Consider the following 9,566-nt stretch of genomic DNA (forward strand, 5'->3'; position numbering starts at 1 on the left):
CGAGATATTTATAGCGGTACTAGATTTTTGCGCGCGCGAGCGCACGTTGTAATTTACAAATTATCTCTCCAATTGTTTTTTTTTTTTTTTTTTTTCCAAAGGAAATAGAACAGCGATGTGTGTATATCGCGAACGTGTATGCGCGTTCACGTCGTCTCTTTCGTCTCGCGTTCCGCGTTGTAATTATATTTTTCATTAGCTTGCTTTCGAAGTAATTAGTGTGAAATTTGAAAAAAAAAAATTGTTGTTACTTTTTTCAGCTGAGCAAATGATAATGTAATTACGCGTTCGAGAGAATAATCAAACGACAATGTCGACTCGTAGAAATTTCAGCGTAATTAAAAATCTTTGCGTCGAACAATTGCAGAGTTACGCTAGAGAGAGAGAGAGAGAGAGAGTCAAACATCGCGCGCGGATTTCAAGAGAGTTTCCTCTGAAAAATTTGCCGAATCGCATCGTTCGGGAACTGCGCAACTGAATTCGTTGACGAGTCGATTTCTAAGATCCGTTCTGCTGAGCGCGTGAAATTGTACTCGAACGATCTTCTTCTGTTACAACAGCGCAGGGGTAGGTACACCGCGCGCGGCGGTTGAATTTCAACGCGGCTAACGAGCGGCCGCCGAGCGATTGCGCGTAATCGCGCCCAGAAAAGCGGAAAATCACGGTTTGCGACAAAAGGAACTTTGTGGAAACTTTATGAGCTTGGTAGAAAGCATAACGGGGGGGACTATACTGTGCGCGGCGCCTGAAAGAGATCAGAGAATAAAATTCAATCGTCTTATCTCTCTGTCGAAAACACCTACTGTGTGTCACTCGCCCGTTAATCATCTTCGCGATTCAAGCAATTAATTGAGAGAATTCGGTTCTTCCAAACAGTGACCTTTTCCGATTTCTCTAATTGAACAAGTAATTCTCTAAGATTTATTATCTCTCTAATTTATTACATTTGTCGATTTCATTAAGAAAATCGCGTTTTATCCGCGTCGAAAAGATTTAGGATGTGTACAAGTTTCGTCTTTTCTCTTTCTCTCCTCGTTCCGGAGAATCACCGACTCGCATAACAGATGTTCTCCCTACCTACGCACGGCCTTATTCTTGACATAGAGCCGGAGAAGAGGAAGGACGACGCGCCTCTCAGCGCGAGGAGAGACGCCAGAACGCCTGACACACTGACTCGCTACCCCACATATCCTTTTGCCTTTTCAAAGTGTGCCCGCGCGGGACCACGCGAGTGGGGAAACGAAGAAGAGGGAAACAAACGGCGCGAGGAAAGATTCCCCGGTTGTTCTTCTCCGTCAATGAAACAAGAGAAGTTGCGACATTTGATAAAGTGCGAAAACTTCTATCGTCGACGATCGTTTTTATCACGTCGAAGCGCGCCGAGAAGACGCGCGCACTCTCAGCGATAAATATGCAAGAAGTTATTTGAATATATTGATAGAAAAAAATTTCTCCGTGATAACACAAGTCTAACGTAATCTTTTAACGTAATCTTGTTTACTCTACCATTTGTTGTGATCGAAAGAGATAAAACAAATATCCCATCATTGACCCCGGATGTGCGCCAACAGACGAATATTTATTAAAGAAATAATTATTAGATACGTAAATATTAATCAAAACAATTTTTAATGTTTTAAACTTTTTAAGATAATTTTTAAAAATATATTTTTAAATTATTATTATCCCAACTCTTCACGTATAAATACTTTGTTGCAATTATTTCTTTAACAAATTCGTCCACTAGTGTCTGTCTGATCATTGGGACCTTAACATGGAATAGATCATACGTCCGGGATTAGAGAAATTGTTTTCTTTTGTCATAAAATAATTTCTGGCGACTAGGGCTATTGTCTTTGAGAAGCATCGGACAATTATATTCGATGAGCACTGGCGTCTGATACACAATCATGTGTACTTGACTTACTCTCACTGTCAACAAGGACGCAAACAGTCGTGAACATATATACATACAACAAATTGCACCACCGATAAAGAGAATCGCTTATATCACTGATATCACTGATATCTGATGATTAGATCACGTATGTAACAACACAAACCTCTTTTCCTCCTCGTGACGCAGCGGAAGTATAGGTCGGGATATAATCCTATTGGCACACACACTTGGCACTTGTGACTTCTTTCTTGTCCGGTGCGCTCCGTCCTACAGAGCGCGTTTCTCCCACCTCCGGGGGCCACCGGTCAAAAAAATGCTCGACAGAGAAAGAGAGTTCTTTTTCTTTTCTTATTTCCGCGATCGGCGCCTGAGAGAAACGGATATGTATCGACGGATATAGCTCGATATCTCAGGTATTTCGAATCGTACAAGACGCCGGCTACTTGGGCGATGCGTTAGTTGTGAGCACGCCTGAAACGACAAGCGTCCTATATACTCTCCCCTCTCGATGTCGTTTGGCTTTCACCAAAAACTACCTCGGCCACTTCGATGCCGCTCATTACCCGGCGAGAAAATTGACATTCTTGACGTATGCGTTGTATCTCCTCTCCCCGCCGATACGAGTAGAAAGAGAAAAAAAAAAGACATCACTCTCCAATCCCGCCCCGTCGAATTGCGATTGTCGAACGCAACAGAAAAAGCTTTCCCGGACCGCAACGTACGTCACTGGCGCGACTTTCTTTTTTATTAGTCATCATCATCATTATCATTGTGGACGGCGGCCCCGAGATTGTATCGCACCAACCTCGAGTCGGTTAGGGTCCATTCCGTCTCGGGCGCAGCGTCGGAAGTCGAGAATGAGACTTTCCAGCGAAAGTCCTCGACCGCGCCCACGTTTAGGGTCACGTCGACGACTTTGAAAACGTGTTCTTATTGTATAGTTTCAGTTTTGTTTGATAATTATAACAACGCTATGTACATGTTGTTTTGTCAATCACATTGTGAAATAAAATATTGCGACAAATTCGTCTATGATCGTTGCGATTGTTAATTAAAACGAGATTAAACTTTCAAAACTAACAAAAAGTTAAAAAAATTGTGTTTTCTTCACGTTAATGAATACGTTTTTTTTTCTTGTGCTCTAACGTAATGAGAAAGTCGAGTAAGACATTAGCGTGAAGAAATTGTCAATAGAAAATACTAAATAGAAATTGTATATTAATATCCAACATAATCGTATCTCTTTCTCTCTATCTTTAAAAAAAGTTGAAATTGACATTTAGAAATATATTTTTGTGCGGAAATTTAGATCTGCGATCCCACTATTCTTTCACCTTTCCGTATTCTCCGACACAATTCTTGCTCTATTTATTTTTCGACTGCTGAGAAAACAGAATTAGAATCGAAGAAGTTCAAAGAGAAGTTTTCGTTTCCCCGTCTCGCTTCGAACGAAATTTAGAGCGAGAGTTAGCCTCGCTGTGCACTTTCAAAGTAATCCTTTGTTTTTTTTGTTTTTTTTTACATAAGGAAAAAGGAAGCGAAATTAAAGTTACAAGTTTGTCTTTGATCTTTATTTTTTTTTTAATGACTTTCGGGGACATCGAACCAGGACGAGAAAACATTTCCGAGAGATAGATACCGGAAGGAAAGTAACACTCGCCGCGCGGCAATGATCGTCGAAGGCATCTGTGGGTGAAGGTCAACGCGTATTACGGCGCGCACGAGTATTATTTAGCGTCTAGTTTCTTCGCGATCACCGCGCGCGCGCGCGCGCACGCAACTCGCTTACGCGTTCATGCGTGCGCGAGGAAGAAATGGTTACGTGTAACAGGCGATTATATAGCAGTAGGTGAAGCAGCTTTGCGCGAATCCTGATGTTTTATTCGGGTCAAGGAAACTCTCCAATTTGCTCGTCACTGCAAACGGAGAAGTATCACTTAGTGGCATATACAACAAGCACACATCAAGAGGACGTTCGTGTCTCGCACGGAAAGCTATCTGAGAGGATCTAATTATATCTTTAACCATTCTATAGATCTCAGAAATATCTCTCTCCGAAATGGTTAGAAACATTTTTTGGGTCTTTAAAAGGTTCGATCCACATTTGAGTTTCGTATTTCATCAAAGAAACAAGTGCGATGTGAAAGTTCGTTATCGAGTTTGAAGGAGAATTTATTGTTGTCAATTTATCGTGTGTTACTCAATTAGAGCACATCCTTTTTTTAATAATACTAGCGCAACACAGGCGCGCGCTACGCGCACGCTATTGTTATTTTTATTTAACGTGTTGTCAGTGAACACAACCTGTCATCGCAATGATAGATAGTATATATGTCTTATAAACCATATAATACACATATGAGAAATCTCAGAAGTAACGCATGAAAATCAAACTCAAAAAATAGTGAGAGAGAGAAGTGGAAAAACAACACGTGACAGGGAAGAGGGTAAAAGAGAGAATATTATATATATTATATGTAATATTCTATAACTATATATAATACACACGCATACGCATATATGTATATATATATACCGTAATCACGTGACCGAAGTCAGTAACCCCGCCGCGGTCAGTGACCTCCTCCCCCCACCAAGGCCGCGCGCCCGCGGTCAGTGACCTCCCCCCACCAAGGCCGCGCGGCCGAGGTCAGTGAACCCCCCAAGGCCGCGCGGCCGAGGTCAGTGACCCCCCCAAGGCCGCGCGGCCGAGGTCAATGACCCCGTCGCGGTCACGCGACCGGGTCAGTGATCTTACTGTAGTATGTATGTAATACATATAATATACGATATAAAATATAATATTATAAATATATAATAAATTATATGTATAATGTACACATTTAAACCAATCAATCGGCAACGTGGAAAAGAAGCAACAATAGATGCGATACATTCGACATCAAAATGCGCACTTCGCGGTCCAAATAGATTTTTTTTTATAGGAGGAATAGTTGTTAGGACTTTTTTCTTCTTTTTGTAATAACTAGAGAAGACCAACATATAATTGAAAAAAAATTTGTAATATTTTTTATCAATACAAGAAAAAGTTTTATCATTGATCTACACTTACACACTACATTAATTGCACGTGTCGGAATTTTATTCTGTTTTTTTTTGTTACCACATATTTTATATAAGAGATTCACTATGGCGTTTGACTGATAAGTGAAACCAATGTTTTTAAACGTGTAAATTAATACGCGTAATTGTTATTAATTTAACACGTTTAAAAATATATTTTGCACACATACATTCAACACTTGTCTTTCGTCGATCGAAAGAACAACGGGCCAAAATAACGTTAATTAAAAACTTTGTACACGTCGCGCCACACAAGCCGGACAATGCGCCGCGTGTTTCACGAAGCGAATCATCGCGATTCCCCATCCCCGTTTCTCCGCCACTTCCTCCCCGGGCAGATTCAATTCCGAAAGAAAGCTGCGCGAACAAATTCCGGCTCGAATGGTGAAATTGCGCAATTTTTCCTCGCGCTCTGACGTCAGCAACCATTCAGGAGAGCGCCGCTTTCACACGGATCTTGCTTTGTTGTCTAGATACCTACATAAGTAGACTCATTGCGAGAGCTTGACCAAAGAAAGGAAAGACCGCTGCAACGAATATATTTCGTCCCGTGGACGATTACACCGGGTGTCTCAAACGTTTTCTCGTTTACAAAAGATACTAGAGAAAACAATAATTGCTTCAACGTTTTAGACGTCAATGTAAAAGATACATTAAAAATCAATTTGAAATCTCAAAGTCATACAAAATCAACAAACTTTTCATCGAATTGTCACAAATATAATTCATCAAAAAGTTGAAGGAAACAAATCTATCCTTCGGTGACAAACTTCGTAAATTTTCTAGAACACCTTGTAATAATAATTTTATAATAATTTACATAATTTTTCCAATGATATTCGAACTTGTATCGAAACGAGACAGCGCACGCATTTTTGTCAGCGCGACAAAATTGCGGGCTGTTGAAAACGGATCTTTTTAAAATCGATCCGTCCGCTGTTGAAAAAGAAAAGCATTTAATAGAAAGTCGAACACGCGTTAACGCACGAAGAAACACGTCGATTAATAATAGTCGCAGTTTGTTCTCGCGTGAAACATAATTTTCATCATCGATCGCAATACGGATGTACAATTTCTGCCATCTTTATTTTTCTCCTCCTCCGCGCGCAAAAATATCATTACTCTTCGGTTGACATGCGTATGGTGACCGCGCGTTGGAAACGACGACGCACGTACGACACAAGTTGGAAAACACTTTTTACGAAACGGTAACGCGTGGATGTATCGCACACGCGTTCGGGATAGAACTTTCTCCGAGCTCTTCCCCCTCGAGTGCTTCGCCACGCCTGTACGTATGTATGAAGATCCGGTATTCTTGGCGCACAACGTACCAGTCTGGAACAGTTACCGTAGCCTCGGGAGAGCAATTAGACTCTCACGATTAAGCTCTAATCTCTCGGATTTCGCGCGGCTGAAACTCGTCTTCGGATTACAACGGAAATGTATAGCCGCGCGCGTAGATGCCGCGCGCGTAATACACGAAGATTCTTCTTCTCTCGCGCGCACGTAGCTCTCAACGCACGTTGCACCCTGCAAAATCTTTCCGTCACGCGATGCATATTCGAGGATTACATTTGTATACGGTATCGAAGCGCTCGATTACCATAAAGTGCGAGCGAGCGAGAAAATTCCTTTCCGTGCGAACCACAGCGAGTGAAGCGCGATTTTAATTTTACGTATTTTGCCATTCTCTGTTTTTTTTTTTTTTTCAGCGCGATTAAACCCCCCGTTGTCATAAATAAAATTTGCATTTTTTTAATAAAAATAATAACAATATAACGTTAATTTTTGTTAAAGGAATAATATAATCATATGTGCGATAAAAAAAATTTCGTTTGGGAGTAGCCCAAATGGTGTTTCGCATGGGCACCTCGTACGCAAATACGCGAATTTGCCAAGTCCTCCTGCGCGTCGGCATCGAATTTGTATAATGAACGCGTGAGTTGATTGACATTTTTCGAGGCGCCACGGTAGATATACGCGGAGGTATGCAGCCGGTGAGGCTGACCGATTTCTCGCGCGATGAGCACCGAATCGTATATAGGAATTTCGAGTATCGAAACGCGGGGCAAGACCACGCCGATTTCGATCGCGATGCGGATTTACGATCGCTTCGTCGGACTAAGTCGAACGGAAGATTTAGTTCTGACATACTTTCGGATCACACAAAGCCTCCGGGAGGAAGAAGGCGACGCCGTTTCGCACACCCTCGAGGCATCGACGTCGCAAATCGCGAATGCATCATTGCGACACGTCAATTGTCGCCAATACGCGAAAGATATTGGAGCAAAAGATTTATTTATTTATTTATTTTTTTTTATCTCGATCAAATGTCGCGCGTTATTCGATATTATGCAAAATCGGATTAACCTACATGTATAGATGCGATATGAAAACGTTTTTTTTTTTTTTTTAGAAATCTTTTAACTGTAAAAAGTGGTACGTATCAAAATATTCGCTCAAAAGTCAATTTCGAAATTATATCTGTTTTTCGTTATTACCGTAAGATAAAAGAAATTTCATTACGTGTTATTTTATTGTGTGTAAAAAAACGACACAAATGTAGAACATGTATTTTGGAAAATATTGCAAAAACTATTGCGCGCGACAGTAATGTGAGACACTTGCGCGCGCGCGCGCGAGCACGTAATAAAATCAATTTTTATCTCGCGCACAAAATAAACTCGTCCGTTTCTATCTGTGTTACGGAGAGATCGTTCGACAAAATGTACGACGTATATATCGAGTAGCCCGTTCGATTATCCGTCGTTGTTTCGCGCGAGGGACGAGATCTCGCGAAGCGATTTCCCGAAGACAATCGCTTTATGTGGGCGTTTATTAGAGGCACCGAGCGTGCCGCCGCGATGCGGCCGTATATACGCGTTCGTTTAATTTTGGGTCACTGAATCGACTTTCTTTCATCCTCTCGTCGCTCGACGAGAACAACAACGCGGCGACTGTACATAGGCGCGCGCGCGCGAAGGCGCATAGAACGCGCGACTGCTGTTCGCCAGACCTTGACAAATAGCGGAAAAAAACGGCCGGTAATTACGGTAAGTGCGGGATAAATCTCCGTCGCGCATGTGATTTCGCCACCCTCTTCGACGGAGGTGACACCACGTTCGCGAATTCTCGCTCGCGAGACGAATTGCAGCAACCGCGTGCGATTGCCAAAGATATATACGCACTCCTCGACGCACTTCATCTCAGAGAATAAAAACGATTCGAACGCTTGTCACAGGCAACTGATTAAGTGGAATATTTCTACCGAGTTCTCGATTGGAGCAAAAATCCGGAATTCGGTTGAAGTAAAAAAATGAAATGTTGGTTGAGTAGTAAAAATCGGAGAAACTTTGCGATAGGAAAGTAGACAATTAAAAGAGGCCGAAAATAAACGAGCACCAATTGAACGTTGTGAATAAATTTACGAATTTATTCTTACGACACGCGTGTACTCTCTTTCAAAAAAAAAAAAAAGTCTTCCTTCGGCGCGTTCTTTTCGCGACAAAAATCGCGGGGAAATACGAACGAGACTTGCGCTTTCCAACCGTTTATTTACTTTTACAGTTTCTAACATCCGTAGCTCGAGGGAGGCTGCAATTTCTGGGACAATACGGACAAGATTCGAGAGATCTTAGTGTGTCAGTGTGCCTATATGCTAATCGCTCGGCGATGAGAAGTTTAACGTATGATACAGCCTGTTGCGGCATTTTCACACGTACATTCTTCGCGCGCGCGCGCGTGTATGTGTGCTCGCGCTCAAACGCAAAGTGTACGCGTAACGTCATCTTTCCTCGCGCTTAATCTCTTCTTCGTTCGCGATGCGAAAATGATAGAAAGTAGATTCCGACCACCCGGAGAACGCCGGATGTGCGTGGGCCGTTCGACGCGCGCAAAAAACAAAACGCGAGTTTCGCGCTAAACGATCGCGAAAGTATAACACAGCACAGTTGAGCCAATTTTATTGCAACAAACGCGCGTGCGTATATATATAAAAAAAAAAAAAAAATTTACGTGCAATTAATCGCCACCCAACGGCAATTATTCGCAGAAAGTAACTCATGAATAATGAAACGATGTTAATCATTGTGAATACATTTTCAGACGGCGCGTGGATTATTTTCTTTTTAGCGAAGAAAAAAAGAAGAATCGAGATCTCGCGCGCATTTTTTGTTTCAAATTTACTTCGAAACATATTCTCGGCCGATCGCAAAATCAATCTTCGACGTGTGATTCGTACAGCATTCGCAATCGTGGAAACATATACAATCTGAAACACAGTCTGCGGAATCCAAAAGAATGAGACGTCATTCGCAGAACGAGGAAAAGTTTCAGAGGGAAACGATCGTTCTTTTTGCGTTTCAATTTGGTGGACCGCGTTTTTATTTGTAACATTAGCCATTCTGGTGGAACGGGAGCCATTTCGCGCAGCAGTCACGTGGTAATGCGACTGCGGGAATCGAATCGAGAGAAGACCAGTTAATTAAGTTGCGTTCTAATCTCGTCGCTATATTACGCGTATAGGAACCGTAATTGAAAAAGCGGGACCGCGGGATCGTCGAAACGCGTACACACTCGGTGT

General features: G+C 42.0%; 1 protein-coding gene across 1 annotated transcript in view; it reads right to left on the reverse strand.

Annotated features, from left to right (window-relative positions):
- Positions 1-2,348, reverse strand: part of LOC109854621 — a 22,057-nt gene extending 19,709 nt beyond the window's left edge. Inside the window, exon 1 of the mRNA XM_020427895.1 lies at positions 2,064-2,348. The gene's annotated coding sequence lies outside the window, so the exon portion shown is untranslated. The remainder of the gene's footprint in view (positions 1-2,063) is intronic.
- Positions 2,349-9,566: the final 7,218 nt, after the last annotated feature.

This window comes from Pseudomyrmex gracilis, unplaced genomic scaffold, assembly GCF_002006095.1.
Source record: "Pseudomyrmex gracilis isolate BER0280 unplaced genomic scaffold, ASM200609v1 scaffold_70, whole genome shotgun sequence".
In the NCBI taxonomy this organism is placed as follows: domain Eukaryota; kingdom Metazoa; phylum Arthropoda; class Insecta; order Hymenoptera; family Formicidae; genus Pseudomyrmex; species Pseudomyrmex gracilis.